Source organism: Mustelus asterias, chromosome 8 (genome assembly GCF_964213995.1).
Source record: "Mustelus asterias chromosome 8, sMusAst1.hap1.1, whole genome shotgun sequence".
NCBI classification, from domain to species: Eukaryota; Metazoa; Chordata; class Chondrichthyes; order Carcharhiniformes; family Triakidae; genus Mustelus; species Mustelus asterias.
The window spans coordinates 4,752,236-4,768,170 of record NC_135808.1 but is presented as its reverse complement, the minus strand read 5'-3'; the positions used below and the strand labels follow the sequence as shown (position 1 = coordinate 4,768,170).

Here is a 15,935-nt window from a genome sequence, read left to right as displayed (position 1 = left end):
AAATCCTAATGACTCACTAAGAGGATAAAGTCATAAGATTCCATAATTTGAAAGAAACACAATAATTTTAGAGGTGGCACAGTGGTGCATTGGTTAGGTTGCGACCTCACAGCTCCAGGCACTGGTCTTGCACACACCTCAAACCTCATGTCAGATGACACGACCAAGGCAGAACACACAGACTTTCTCAATAATCTGTCCAAATGTCAATGATCACCATTAAAAACCTCCCATAAATAATGGAGGATCAGGTGACTGGCATTAATGAGGAACTACAAGATGCTCTGATGCTTATAAGAATAGTACAAATAGAGAAATGAATGAGATTTGAAGTAGATAAATTTCCCCAGACCTGGTGGTCTCTATCTCAGATGCTGAAAGTAGTGACTGGAGAGAAAGTAGATGCATTGGTGGTTATCTTTCAAAATTCTACAGACTCTGGAATTGTTCCTGCAGATTGGAAGGTGCAAATGTAACTCCAATGTTTAAGAAAGAAGGGAGAGAATATGGGGAATGAAAAACTTGTTAGCCCGACATTAGTCAGAGGGAAAATGCTAGGATCTGTAACAAATGATGTAATAACTGAACACTGAGAAAATAATGGTGAATTTGGGCGCAGTCAATGTGGATTTATGAAAGGGAATCAGTTTCACAAACTGGTTGGAGATTTTGAAGAATGTAAAAGCAGAATAGATAAGGTGTAACTGGTGGACCTGGTGTACTTAAATTTTCAGAAAGCTTTTAATAAGATCCCACACAAAAGGTTAGTAAATAACTTTAAAGCAGATGAAATTTGGTGGAATGTACTAGCATGCAGTACATGCCAGTATATGTACATGGGAACTGATTAACACACTGAAAAGAGAGAGTAGGGATAAATGCTCATTTTGAGGTGAGCAGCCTGTTACTAGTGGGGAAACACAAAGATCAGTGCTTGGGTCTCAGCTATTCACAATCTACATCAAAGAGGGCTTCCAAGGATCTCCACCCTTTCACCGTGCTCCAGATATGGTCCCATTAATGTCCTATATAACGAAAGCAGAATCTCTACACCTGCCTGACATCATTCGATCTCACTGTGAACATTTGGGATAAAACAGGAATTCTATCCTGGAATGGGCAGATCCGTCTGGCCTCGAGTGGGTGAATCTGTGCGGCACTCTGTCTACTGGGCTGCTAAAGACATTGTGCAGCTTGGGTCTTTTACAATTTTCATCATGAGACTGGATGTGACACACAGTTTGCTGTTGGCACTGCTGGATCGTCCAGCTATATCGATGATGTTCATGTCACTGTCCAGAGTGACCGGCCTGGAATTCACCAGCAGCAGTGTGAGCTGCTGAAGGATGGCCGGTCACTTGCTGTTTTGAGCTGGGGTGTACACAGTGAATAACCAGAGCGGAGCATTCTTGTACAATACGTCTGATATGAGGAGGTGACTGCCCATCACCTCCACAACATCAGAGATGGTGAAGTTCCCTCTCCACAGCAGAATATCCAGGCTGCAGGAACAGGAATCATGTCCTCCTGATCAGATCAATCAGACCACCATCGTGACCATGGACTGTAAGTGCTGAGGTGTGGCATCCCACACTCCTGTAGAAATGACAGGTCAGCTGTGATATTGTCAAGGTATCCCAAGACCAAAACACAACTTGTAAATTTAACACTGATCTTTGGATAAATGCCTGTCCTTTACCAGACCCATTGTCTGTGATAGTTCCAGCTCTTTGGGGAGCTCTTGCATACCCATAGTGTCCACAAACATTCTCACTATTGCTGGGCTCAGAAAGCCATCCTGGTCCAGTCAGCGAGTGTTGTTCAATCAGGGTGACATTGTGGACTGGGCGAGAGAGAGAGGTGGGGGTTTGGGGTCAGGGAACCAGAGATGTTTGGGCTGTCCGTAAGGGGTGTCTGAGGAGGAAGGTGACTACACCGGAGTGATCCTAAAAGAAGTAGCTACACAGTTAGTGGATTCATTGGTTGTCATTTTCCAAAAATCCTTTCTGATTCTGGAGAAGTATCGGAGGATTGGAAAACTGCAAATGTGACACCGCTATACAAAGAGCGAAGGAGGCAAAAAGCAGGTAACTTTCGGCCGATTAACCTAACATCTATTCATAGATTCATGGAACAGTACAGCACAGAACAGGCCCTTTGGCCCACGATGTTGTGCCGAGCTTTATCTGAAACCAAGATCAAGCTATCCCACTCCCTATCATCCTGGTGTGCTCCATGTGCCGATCCAATAACCGCTTAAATGTTCCTAAAGTGTCTGACTCCATTATCACTGCAGGCAGTCCATTCCACACCCCAACCACTCTCTGCGTAAAGAACCTACCTCTGATATCCTTTCTATATCTCCCACCATGAACCCTATAGTTATGCCCCCTTGTAATAGCTCCATCCACCCGAGGAATCTATTGTTGGAAAAATGTTGGAATCAATTAAGGATGTAATAGGGGCACAGTTATAAAGTCATAATCTAATCAAGCTGAGTCAGCACGGATTCATGAAAGGGAAATCATGTCCGAATAATTTATTAGAGTTTTTTGAGAAGGTCTAAAGCAGTGTGGATAGAGGGGAACCAGTAGATATGTTGTATTTTGACTTCCAGAAGGCATTTGACAACATACCTCACAGGAGGTTAAGTTATAAGATGGTTAAGTCCGTGGTGTTGGAAGTAGTATATGGCATGGATAGAGAATTGTCAAAGGGGCATGGAACAGCAATTGGGGATAAGGGGTTCATTTTCAGGTTGGCAACCTCTAACTAGTGAGGTTCCACAGGGATCAGTGCTGGGAAAGCAACTGTTTAGAATATATATAAATTACGTGGATGAAGGGAGCAAATGGACTGTATGAACCTGATGAAGGAGCAACGCTCCGAAAGCTTGTGATACCAAACAAACCTGTTGGACTTTAACCTGGTGTTGTGAGACTTCTTACTGTGACTTGGACGAAGGAAGCAAATGTAGACAATTTTGCAGATGACAAAAATAGGTGAAAAGGCAAGTTGCGAGAGGGAAACAGTTTGCAGAGAGATCTTGATAGGTTAAGTAAGTGAGCAAAAAGTTGGCAAATGGAGCAGAATGTGGGAAAATGTGAAGTTGTTCAATTTGGAAGGGAGAACAAATGAACAGAGTATTATTTAAATGGAGAAAAATGGAAGAAAGTTGTAACACAAAGGGACTTGCGGGTTCTTGTGCACGAAACACAGAAAGCTAGCACACAGCGGCAGCAGGAAATCAGGAAGGCTAATGGAATATTGGGCCTTATTTCAGAGGGGATGGAGTATAAGAGTAGGGACATCTTGCTGCTACTGTACAAGGTACCAGTGAGACCATATCTGGTGCACTGTGAGCAGTTTTGGTTCCCCTTATTTGAGGAACGTCATTATTCCATTGGAGGCAGTTCAGGGAAAGCTCACTAGGATGATCCCCGGTACGGAGGGATTGCCATGAGGAAAGTTAAAACAATTTGGGACTCGACTCGTTGGAATTTAGAAGAATGAAATGTAATCTCAATGAAACATAGAGGATTATTAAGGGGCCTGACAGGGTAAATGCTGAGAGGATGTTCCCCCTCATGGGAGAGTCTAGGACCGAGGGCAGAGTCTAAGAAAAAGAGGCATCAGCTTAAGATTAAGATGAAGAGGAATTTCTTCTCTCAGAGGGTAATGAATCTCTGGAATTCTTAACTGCAGAGAGTTGTAGATTCTGGGTCGATCAGCATGTTCAAGGCTGAGAGAGACAGATTATTAATCAGAGAGGGAATCAAGGGTTATGGTGTTAAGGCGGGAAAGTTGAGATGAGGGTGTGAGTCTTTGGAACACCTTGCCACAGAGAGCGGTGGGGACAGGGTCCTTGTGTATATATAAGGCTGAGATAGATAGATTCTTGATCAGGAATAGAAGCAAAGGCTTTGGGGAAAGGGCAGGAAAGTGGATGTGAGGAATGTCGGCTCAGCCAGGATCCTATTGAATGGCAGAGCAGGCTTGAGGGGCTGAATGGCCTACTCCTGTTTTTATTTCTAGCGGTCTCATGAAGACAATGATTGTGTGAGTAGCAAATTAAATTCACATGGTAAGTTCTGGTCACACCTTCTCATTTTTAACTATAGATTCAGAATCAAAATCAGATCATTTCCCTTCTCTTATACTCCATCCCGCTTGAAATAAGGCCCAACATTCCATAAGCCTTCCTGATTTCCTTCAATCAGTTATACTGGCTTGTATAACTTGCAGAACCAACAAGGGAACAGGCCACCTTGGACTGGGTGTTGTGCAATGAGAAAGGATTAGTTGGCAATCTAGTTGTGAGAGAGCCCTTGGGGACGAGTGACCATAATATGGTTGAATTCTTTGTCAAGGTGGATAGTGATGTCGTTGATTCTGAGACCAGGGTCCTGAATCTCAATAAAGGTAACTATGATGGTATGAGGCATGAATTGGCCATGATCGACTGGGGAACATTACTGAAAGTAAAGACAGTGGACAGGCAATGGCAAGCATTTAAAGAACAAATAGGTGAACTCCAGAAGTTGTTTATTCCTGTTTGGTGCAAGAGATGGTAAGGGAATTGTGCCGAAACCATGGCTTACAAGGGAAATTCGAGATATTATCAGATTCAAGGAAGATGCATACAAATTGGCAAGAAAAAGCAATAGGCCTGAGGATTTGGTGCAGTTTAAAATTCAGCAAAGGAGGACTAAGGGATTGATTAAGAAGGGAAAAATAGAGTGTGAAAGTTAGCTAGCATGGAACATAAAAACTGACTGTAAAAGTTTCTATCGGTTTGTAAAGTGAAAAAGATTCACAAAAATGAATGTAGGCCCAGCTGTGAGGAGGATGAAGAGATGCTTCAGCATGATTTGGACAGGCTGAGTGTGTGGGCATATGCATGGCAGATGCAGTATAATGTGGATAAATGCGCAGTTATCCACTTTGGTAGCACTAATAGGAATTCAGATTATTACTTGAGTGGGTGTAAATTGAGAGAGGCGGATACTCAGTGAGACCTTGGTGTCCTCGTACATTAGTTGCTGAATGTAAGCGTGCAGGTACAGCAGGCAGTAAAGAAGCCAAATGTAACTGGTTTGATTAGTAAGTTTCCGGACGACACAAAGGTTGGTGGATCTGCAGATAGTGGTGAGGACCATCAGAGGATACAGCAGGATAAACAAAGAAATAACTGATGCATGTAAAAATGGTACAGCAATTATCACGGGGGATTATAATCTACATATCAATTGGTCAAACCAGGTCGGTCAAGGCAGCCTTGAGGAGGAGTTCATAGAATGTATCCGCGATAGCTTCCTTGAACAGTATGTAATGGAACCGACAAGGGAGCAAGCTATCCTAGATTTGGTCCTGTGTAATGAGACGGGAATAATTAATGATCTTTCAGTTAGGGATCCTCTCGGAAGAAGCGGTCACAGTATGGTTGAATTTAAAATACAGATGGGGCGTGAGAAGGTAAAATCCAATACCAGTGTCTTGTGCTTAAACAAAGGAGGCTACAAAGGGATGAGGGAGGAGTTGGCTAAGGTAGACTGGGAGAAAAAACTTTATGGTGGGACAATTGAGGAACAGTGGAGGACTTTCAAAACAATCTTTCACAGTGCTCAGCAAAAGTATGTACCAGTGATAAGGAGGGACTATAGAAAAAGAGATAATCAGCCATGGATACGAAAGAAATCAAGGAGGGTATCAAATTGAAAGAAAATGCATCCAAAGTGGCAAAGATTAGTTGGAGCCCAGAGTATTGGGAAATCTTTAAAGGTCAGCAGAAAGCCACGAAAAAAGCGATAAAGAAAAGTAAGATGGATTATGAGAGTAAACTAGCTCAGAATATAAAAACAGAGAGCAAAAGTTTCTACAAATATATAAAACGAAAAAGAGTGGCTAAAGTAAACATTGGTCCTTTGGAGGATGAGAGGGGGGATCTAGTAACTGGAAATGAGAAAATGGCTGAGGCATTGAACAGGTATTTTGTGTCGGTCTTCACAGTGGAAGACACAAATACCATGCCAAAGATTGATGACAGGAAGGCTATGGCAGGTGAGAACCTAGAAACTATCATTATCACAAAAGAGGTAGTGTTGGGCAAGTTAATGGGGCTAAAGGTAGACAAGTCTCCTGGTCCTGATGGAATCCATCCCAGGGTACTAAAAGAGATGGCGGGAGAAATAGCAAATGCACGAGTGGTAATTTACCAAAATTCGCTGGACTCTGGGGTGGTTTCCGCAGATTGGAAAACAGCAAATGTGACGCCATTGTTTAAAAAAGGAGGTAGACAAAAGGCAGATGACTATAGGCCGGTCAGCTTCACTTTTGCAGCAGGGAAAATGTTTGAATCTATCATCAAGGAAGAAATAGCGAGACATCTGGATATAAATTGTCCCATTGGTAAGACGCAGCATATGTTCACGAAGGGAACGTCATGTTTGACTAATTTGGTGGAATTCTTTGAGAACATTACGTGCGCAGTGAACAATGGGGAATCTGTGGATGTGGTGTCTCTGGATTTCCAGAAGGCAGTTGGCAAGGTGCCGTGCCAAAGACTGTTACATAAGATAAAGATGCACGGTGTTACGGGTAATGTATTAGCATGGATAGAGGATTGGTTAGCGAACAGAAAGCAAAGAGTGGGGGTAAATGGGTGTTTTTCTGGTTGGCGATCAGTGACTAGTGGTGTGCCTCAGGGATCAGTGTTGGGACCGCAATTGTTTATGATTTACATAGATGATTAGGAGTTGGGGACCAAGTGTCGTGTGTCAAAATTCGCAGATGACACTAAGATGGGTGGCAGAGCAAAGTGTGCAGAGGACGTTGAAAGTCTGCAAAAGGATATAGATAGTCTAAGTGAGTGGGCGAGGGTCTGGCAGGTGGAGTACAATGTTGGTAAATGTGAAGTCATCCATTTTGGTAGGAATAACAGTAAAATGGACTATTATTTAAATGGTAAAAAATTGCAGCATGCTGCTGTGCAAAGGGACCTGGGTGTCCTTGTGTAGGAATCTCAAGGAGTTGGTTTGTATGTGCAGCAGGTAATTAAGAAGGCAAATGGAATTTTGTCCTTCATTGCGAGAGGGATGGAGTTTAAAAACAGCGAGGTTATGTTGCAGCTGTAAAAGGTGCTGGTGAGGCCACACCTGGAGTACTGTGTACAGTTTTGGTCTCCTTACTTGAGAAAGGATATACTGGCACTGGAGGGGGTGCAGAGGAGATTCACTCGGTTGATTCTGGAGTTGAGAGGGTTGGCTTATGAGGAGAGACTGAGTAGACTGGGGCTATACTCATTGGAATTCAGAAGAATGAGGGGAGATCTTATAGAAACATATAAGATTAGAAAGGGAATAGATAAGATAGAAGCAGGGAAGTTGTTTCCACTGGTGGGTGAAACCAGTACTTGGGGACATAGCCTCAAAATAAGGGGAAGAGATTTAGGACTGAGTTGAGGAGGAACTTCTTCACTCAAAAGGTTGTGAATCTGTGGAATTCCCTGCCCAGTGAAGCAGTTGAGGCTACCTCATTGAATGTTTTTAAGGCAAGGATAGATACATTTTTGAACAGTAAAGGATTAAGGGTTATGGTGAGCGGGTGGGTAAATGGAACTGAGTCTACAAAAAGATCAGCCATGATCTTATTGAATGGTTGAGCAGGCTCGAGGGGCCAGATGGCCTACTCCTGCTCCTCGTTTTTATGTTTTTATATAGATCAGTTGGAGACTTGGGCGGAGAGATGGCAGATGGAGTTTAATCCGGACAAAAGTGAGGTAATGCATTTTGGAAGGTCTAATACAAATAGGAAATATGCAGTAAATGGCAAAACCCTTAAGAGTATTGATAGGCAGAGGGATCTGGGTGTACAGGTGCATGCTTGCCTTCATTGGCCGGGGCATTGAGTTTAAAAATTGGCTAGTCATGTTGCAGTTTCATTGAGCCTTAGTTAGGCTACACTTGGAATATAGTGTTCAATTCTGGTCGCCACACTACCAGAAAGATGTAGAGGCTTTGGAGAGGGTACAGAAAAGATGTACCAGGATGTTGCCTGGTATGGAGGGCATTAGCTATGAGGAGAGATTCGAGGAACTTGGTTTGTTCTCACTGGAATGACGGAGGTTGAGGGGCGACCTGATAGATTATGAGGGGGATGGACAGAGTGGATCACCAGAAGCTTTTTCCCCGGGTGGAAGAGTCAATTACTAGGGGGCACAGGTTTAAGAAGCAAGGGGCAAAGTTTATTGGAGATGTACGAGGCACATTTTTTACACAGAGGGTCGTGGGTGCCTGGAACTCTCTGCCGGGGAGGTAGTGGAAGCAGATGTGATAGTGGCTTTTAAGGGGCATTTGGACAAATACATGAATCGTGTGGGAATGCAGAGATATGGTCCCAGGAAGGGTCGGGGGTTTTAGTTCAGTCGGGCCGCATGGTCGGCGCAGTCTTGAGGGCCGATGGGCCTGTTCCTGTGGGGTAATTTTCTTTGTTCTTTGATATGTTGGCCTTCAGAGCCAGAGGATTTGAGTATCGGAATAGGGATGTTTTGCTGCAATTGTATAGGGCATTGGTGAGGCCACACCTGGAGTATTGTGTGCAGTTTTGGTGTTCTTATCTGAGGAAGGATGTCCTTGCTTTCGAGGGAGTCCAGCGAAGGTTTACCAGGCTGATTCCTGCGATGGAAGGTCTGCCATATGAGGAGAGACTAAGTCGTTTAGGATTATATTCACTGGTGTTTGGAAGGGTGAGAGGGGATCTCATAGAAACTTATAAAATTCTAACAGGGTCAGACAGGGTAGATTCATAAAGAATGTTCCCAATCGTGGAGGAGTCCGGAATGAGGGGTCATAATTTGAAGACAAGGGGTAAACGTTTTAGAACTGAGGTGAGGAGAAGTTTATTGACCCAAAGGGTGGTGAATCTGTGGGATTCACGACCACTGAATGTAGTTGAGGTCAAAATGTTGTGTGATTTCAAGAAGAAATTAGATATAGCTCTTGGGGCTGATGGATCAAGAGACTTGGGGAGAAGGAGGATCAGGATATTGAATTTGATGACCAGACATTGTCAAAGCTTGGGGCTCCAAAAGCTTGTGCTGCCAAATAAACCTGTTGGACTTTAACCTGGTGTTGTGAGACTTCTTACTGTGCTCACCCCAGTCCAACGCCGGCATCTCCACATCAAAATAAAAAGCTGAGCATGTTCAAAGGGCCAAATGGCCTACTCCTGCTTCTCGTTTCTATGTTAATGAGAGAACTATCTGGAGTGGCAGTTATCTGTCAATCACCTGAAAGCAGTTGGTTCATGAGTGTTAATCAGTGCAGCAGGAAGTAAAACTAGCAAGCGACTCATCAGAGGGTCTACAAGTAAGACTGACCTTTCAAAATGCATGGCCAGTAATAGGTGCATGAGACAGGTGACTGCACTGGACTGGGATGGAGACTGAGTGAGCAGCGAATTAGGTTCATGCGGGAATGAAATGCACAGGGGAAAGAAATGTGATTATCATTGGAATTATTCTAAGTTAATTAAGTGAGGAATTTAATTAAATTTAACTGGATAACATGAGGAACAATGCAAGACTGGTGTTGTGTTGCAGCTGAGGAATGTGAGATTTTGGACGTCCAGGTGTTCCATGACAAACACATCTGCAGAAAGTGTTAGCAGCTGGAGGACTTCCAGATCAGAATTAGTGAGTTAGAGGCTGAACTGCAGACACTGCACAATGTGAGGGAATGGGAGAAATACCTGGACAATTTGTTCCGGAATATGGTCACACCTCTTAGAATCGGGTCATCTGTTTTGGTCAGCAGTGACGGACAGGAGGATGTGACCGAGAGTGAGACAGGTAAAGGGACTGAGCAGAGAGTAATGGAGGAGCTTCAGACTTTGCAGTTGTTGAAAAGGTTTGAGGTGCTTACACTCTGTGTGGATGAAAGCAAAGGCTGCAAAGTGAATGAGCAGTGTAACCATGGCACCATGATACAGGAAGCCTATCAAGTGGGGGATAACAAACAGGAATGTGGTGGCAGTAGGGGACAATATAGTGTGGGACACAGATACTGTTCTCTGCAGCAAAAGTGAGCATGTGCTCGGAGCTGGAGAAGAATTTTCATTGTAAGTGGGAGGATCCAGTTGGCATGGTCTGTGTAGGTACCAAAGACATAGACAGGACAAGCAAAGAACATTGTCCTGGTCCACTCCACTAATGTTCAATCAGGGTGATATTGTGGGCTGGGTGGGAACACTGAGGTTGGAGGGAAGTGGTCACGCAAGCAGGGATATTTGGGATATCTGTAAAGGGCATCGTCACCATGAGAGGCTCGGTACCAATTAAGATGCAGAACCTCAAAGGTAATAATCTCTGGATCATTACCTGAGCTACATGTAAACTGGCAGAGGGAAAATGAGATGACAAAGATGAATGCTCAAAGGCTGGTGTCTGGATCATGGGCATTGGCACCAGTATTGGGGATAGTGGGGTTGTTTTGATTCGATTTATTATTGTCACATTTATACTGTGAAAAATATTGTTTCTTGCAGGCTGCACAGATGAAACATATTGTTCATAGAGTACATATGAGAGAAGGAAAGGGTAGGATGCAGAATATAGTGTTGCAGTTACAGATAGGGTGAAGAGAAAGCTCAGCTTAATATATGAAAGCACCATTCAAAAGTCTGATGGCAGCAAGGAAGAAGCTGTTCTTGAGTTGGTTGGTACGTGTTCTCAGACTTTTGTATCTTCTTCCCGACGGAAGAAGGTGGAAGAGAGTATGTCTGTGGTGCATGGGGTCCTTGATTATGCTGGCTGCTTTTACTGATGTGGAGATGCCGGCGTTGGACTGGGGTGAACACAGTAAGAGTTTTAACAACACCAGGTGAAAAGCCAACAGGTTTATTTGGTAGCAAATGCCATTTGCTTTCGGAGTGCTGCTCCTTCGACATTTCCACTCCATCTGACGAAGGAGCAGCGTTCCGAAAGCTAATGGTATTTGCTACCAAATAAACCTCTTGGACTTAAACCTGGTGTTGTTAAAACTCTTACTGCTTTTACTGAGGCAGCGGGAAGTGTCGACGGAGTCAATGGATGGGGATCTGGTTTGCGTGATGGATGAGGCTACATTTACAACCCTTTGTAGTTTCTTGCGGTCTTGGTAGAGCAGGAGCCATACCAAAAAGGTCGTGAGAGTTATGGCAGTCATGCCGAATTTCCGAAGCCTCCTGAGAAAGTAGAGACGTTGGTGGACTTTCTTAACTATAGCATTGGCATGGAGGGACCAGGACAGGTTGTTGGTGATCTGAACACCTTGAAACCTGAAGCTCTGGACCATTCCCACTTCCTCACTGTTGTTGTAGACAGAGGCATGTCCTCTATTACGTTTCCTGAAGTCGATGACTCTCGTTCGTTGTACTGACATTGAGGGAGATTATTGTCGTCACACCATTTTACCAGATTCTCTCTTTCCTGTAGCCCGTCTCATCGTTGTTTGAGATCTGACCCACTATGGTCGTGTCATCAGCAAACTTGAAAATCGAGCTGGAGGGGAATTTGGCCACGTGGTCATAAGTTTATAGGGAGTATCGTAGGGGGCTGAGAACAGCCTTGTGGAGGACTGGAGTTGAGGATGATCATTGAGGAGATGTCGTTCCCTATCCTTACTGATTGCAGCCTGTACGAAAGGAAGTCTAGGATCCAGTCGCAGAGCAAGGAGCCAAGCCAAAGGCCACGGAGTTTGGAGATGAGTTTTGTCGGAATAATGGTGTTGAAGGCTGAGCTGTAGTCAATGAATAGGAGTCTGACATCGGTGTCTTTGTTATCGAGGTGATCCAGGTTTGAGTGCAGGGCCAGGGAGATGGCGTCTGCTGTGGACCTGTTGCAGTGATAAGTGAACTATCATGGATCCAGGCAATCTGGGAGGCCAGAATTGATTTGTGCCATGACTAACCTTTCAAAGCATTTCATAATGATGGATGTCAGAGCCACCGGACGGTAGTCAAGTTAAAGTTTATTTATTAGTCACAAGTAACGCTTACATTGACACTGCAATGAAGTTACTGTGAAATTCCCCATGTCGCCACAGACTGGCACCTGTTCAGGTCAATGCACCGAACCAGCCATCTTTCAGAATGTGGGAGGAAACCGGAGCACCCGGAGGAAACCCACGCTAACACAGGGAGAACGTGCAAACTCCGCACAGACAGTGACCCAATCCAGGAATCGAACCCAGGTCCCTGGCGCTGTGAAGCAGCAGTGCTGACCAGTGCTACCTTGCCGCCCCGCACACTGCCTGATTGTTGGGACGGTCTACACTGAACTGCTAGAATGAGTGTTCCAACAAATTGCATAACTCGGGAAGTAAAGAGAGCTTTAAACTAAACTCGGAGGGTGAAGGATCCAAATTGCGTACATGTGGTAAATCCAGGGGTAGATTCAAGGCAAGAAACCATCATAATAATATGGGAAATGAGGATCATAGAATAGCAGGAATGGACAAAGAGATAAAACCTTAGAATACACCAATAATCAAGACTAGATGGTACAAAGGTAATAAAACGTTAAAACTAAAAGCTGTGCATGTGAATGTACACAACATTCATAACAAAGTAAACAAATTGATAACACACATTGAAGTAAATGAATATGATCTGATAACTTTACAGAGACATTGCTGCAGGACGAAAGGATAACATTTAATGACATTCAAGAAGGATAGAAAGCTCGGGAAAGGTGGAGGGGTAGCACTGCTTATCAAGGACCTCATTGGTGCAAAAGCTGGAGATGACCTTGGTTCAGGAGATCCGAATATAAAATTGGTTTGGAGATGAGGAATAGGAGGGGAAATAAGTCAATAGTGGGAGTGGTCGACAATCCTCACAACAGTAGCCACAATGTGGGTCACAGATAAAGAGACAGTAATAATCATGGGCGATTTTAATCTAAATATATACCAGAGAAATCAGGCTGTAGTTTCCTGGATGGGGAGTTCAATGAATTCTTTCGAGAAAGTTTCTCACAGCAGAACATTCTGGAACTAACCAGAGAGTAGGTTATATTAGACTTGTCTTTGTGCACTGTGAAGGAATAATGAGTGAATTCAGAGTGAAGGCAGCACTAGGTAGCAGCAACTACAATATGATTGAATTTGAAATCCAGTTTGAAAGGGAAAAGAGAGGATCTAAGATCGGTATTTGAAACTTGAATTTCTAGTCGAGAAGAAAAGGAAAGCGTTCAAAAGGCTCGAGAGCTTGGCGAAGATAGGGATTTAGAACGGTATATGGCTTGTAGGAAGGGACTAAAGAAGGAAATTAGGAGAGCCAGAAGGGGTCACGAGAAGGCCCAGGCAGGTAGGATTAAGGAGAACCCTAAGGCGTTCTATAAATATGTGAAGAGTAAAAGGATGAGACGTGATGGAATAGGGCCTATAAAAGGTGAAGGCGGGAAAGTCTGTACGGAACCAGTTGAAATGGCAGAGGTGCTCAATGAGTATTTTGCCTCGGTTTTCACAGAGGTGAAGGACCTGGGTGGATGTACTGTGGGCGTGCGGTGGACTGAAAGGATTGAGTATGTGGACTTTAAGAAAGAGGTTGTGCTGGAATTTTTGAATGGCATCAAGACAGATAAGTCGCCGGGTCCGGATGGGATGTACCCCAGGTTACTGTGGGAGGTGAGGGAAGAGATTGCAGAGCCTCTGGCAATGATCTTTGCATCGTCGATGGAGACGGGAGAAGTGCCGGAGGATTGGGGATGTTGTTCCTATTTTCAAGAAGGGGAATAGGGATAGCCCAGGTAATTACCGACCGGTGAGTCTAACCTCAGTGGTTGGTAAACTGATGGAGAAGATCCTGACGGACAGGATATATGAGCATTTAGAGAGGTTTAGTATGCTCAAGAATACTCAGCATGGCTTTGTCAAGGGCAGATCGTGCCTTACGAGCCTGCTGGAGTTCTTCGAAAATGTGACTGAACACATTGATGAAGGGAAGGCGGTAGATGTGGTTTATATGGATTTTAGCAAGGTGTTCGATAAGGTCCCCCCTGCAAGGCTTCTAGAGAAAGTGAGAGGGCATGGGATCCAAGGGGCTGCTGCCCTGTGGATCCAGAACTGGCTTGCCCAAAGGAGGCAGAGTGGGTCTAGATGGATCTTTTTCTAAATGGAGGTCGGTCACTAGTTGTGTGCCCCAGGGATCTGTTCTGGGACCCTTGCTGTTTGGCATTTTCATAAATGACCTGGATGAGGAAGCGGAGGGATGGGTTGGTAAGTTTGCCGACGACACGAAGGTTGGTGGGGTTGTGGATAGTCTGGTAGGATGTCAGAAGTTACAGAGGGACAGAGATAGGATGTAAGACTGGGCGGACAAGTGGCAGATGGACTTCAACCCAGATAAATGCGTCGTGGTCCATTTTGGTAGGTCAAATGGGATGAAGGAGTACAATATAAAGGGAAAGATTCTTAGTATTGTAGAGGATCGGAAGGACCTTGGGGTCCGGGTCCATAGGACTCTAAAATCGGCCCCGCAGGTGGAGGAGGTGGTTAAGAATGCGTATGGTGTGCTGGCCTTTATCAATCGAGGGATTGAGTTTAGGAGTCCGGGGATAATGATGCAGCTATATAAGACCCTCGTCAGACCCCACTTGGAGTACTGTGCTCAGTTCTGGTCGCCTCACTATAGGAAGGATGTGGAAAAGATTGAAAGGGTGCAGAGGAGATTTACAAGGATGTTGCCTGGATTGAGTGGCATGCCTTATGAGGATAGGCTGAGGGAGCTCGGATTTTTCTCCTTGGAGAGGCGAAGGATGAGAGGAGACTTAATAGAGGTGTATAAGATGTTGAGAGGCAAAGATCGGGTGGACTCTCAGAGGCTTTTTCCCAGGGTGGAAATGTCTGCTACGCGAGGACACAGGTTTAAGGTGCTGGGGGTTCGGTACAGGGGAGATGTTAGGGGTAAGTTTTTCACACAGAGGGTGGTGGGCGAGTGGAATCGGCTGACGTCAGTGGTGGTGGAGGCGAACTCAATCGGGTCTTTTAAGAGACTCCTGGATGAGTACGTGGAGCTTAATAGGATGGAGGGTTACAGGTAGGTCTAGAAGCTAGGGACGTGTTCGGCACAACCTGTGGGCTGAAGGGCCTGTTTGTGCTGTATTTTTCTATGTTTCTAATAGGAGCAACGATCTGGTCATGAAAGCTAAGCTAGTTGTAGTCAACTGGGTCCCCAGGCTTGGGGATATATCGACAGAGAAGCAATGGCAGATATTTAAGACGATATTTCAGAATATTCAGAATAAATATATTCCTACTGGAAAGAAAATCCCCAATGGGAGGATCCACCATCTGTGGTTCACTAAAGAAGTTAAGGAAAGGCTCAAATTGATGGAAAAAGCAGATAACTGAGCAAAGATGAATGGCAGGTCAGATGACTGATCAGAATGTAAAGAATTGCAGAGATCAAACCCCCACAATAATGTAGCAGCAAAATAGGTATCCAGTGTCCCCACACTAAACATAAGGCGAAGTCACATTGTCTGTACAAACTGGAGACATTTGATATAACTGGAGACTCAATACAATCTTGATCTTCCATTGCATGGTGATGCTCCACCCAGAAGAACAATCTATACAATGGTTTAATCCCTGGTCTGAAAGGGACCACTGGAAACCCCATTGGAAATGAAGTAAGGAGTTTATTTGCTCTGTTTCCTGCCTAATATTTATACCGGAAATGACATCATCATAACAGAAAACTTCATCATGATCACAATGCTGTTCCTGTGATCTTGTTGTTTGGAAATTGGTTTTCTCATTTTCTACATTCAAACACTGACTGTTCCTCAAAATTATTCAACTGGTTCTGAAGTGTTTAGGCTCACACTGCAGGAATGAAGGGAGCTTTTGATGATTTCTCTGTGACCAGGAGGTGAGTTATTTTTCTCACTGCTG

At 44.4% G+C, this 15,935-nt stretch overlaps 1 protein-coding gene across 1 annotated transcript in view; it reads right to left on the bottom strand.

Annotated features, from left to right (window-relative positions):
- LOC144497632 (uncharacterized) overlaps positions 1–15,935 on the bottom strand; it is an 81,866-nt gene that overhangs the window by 58,715 nt on the left and 7,216 nt on the right. The gene's annotated exons all lie outside the window — the stretch shown is intronic.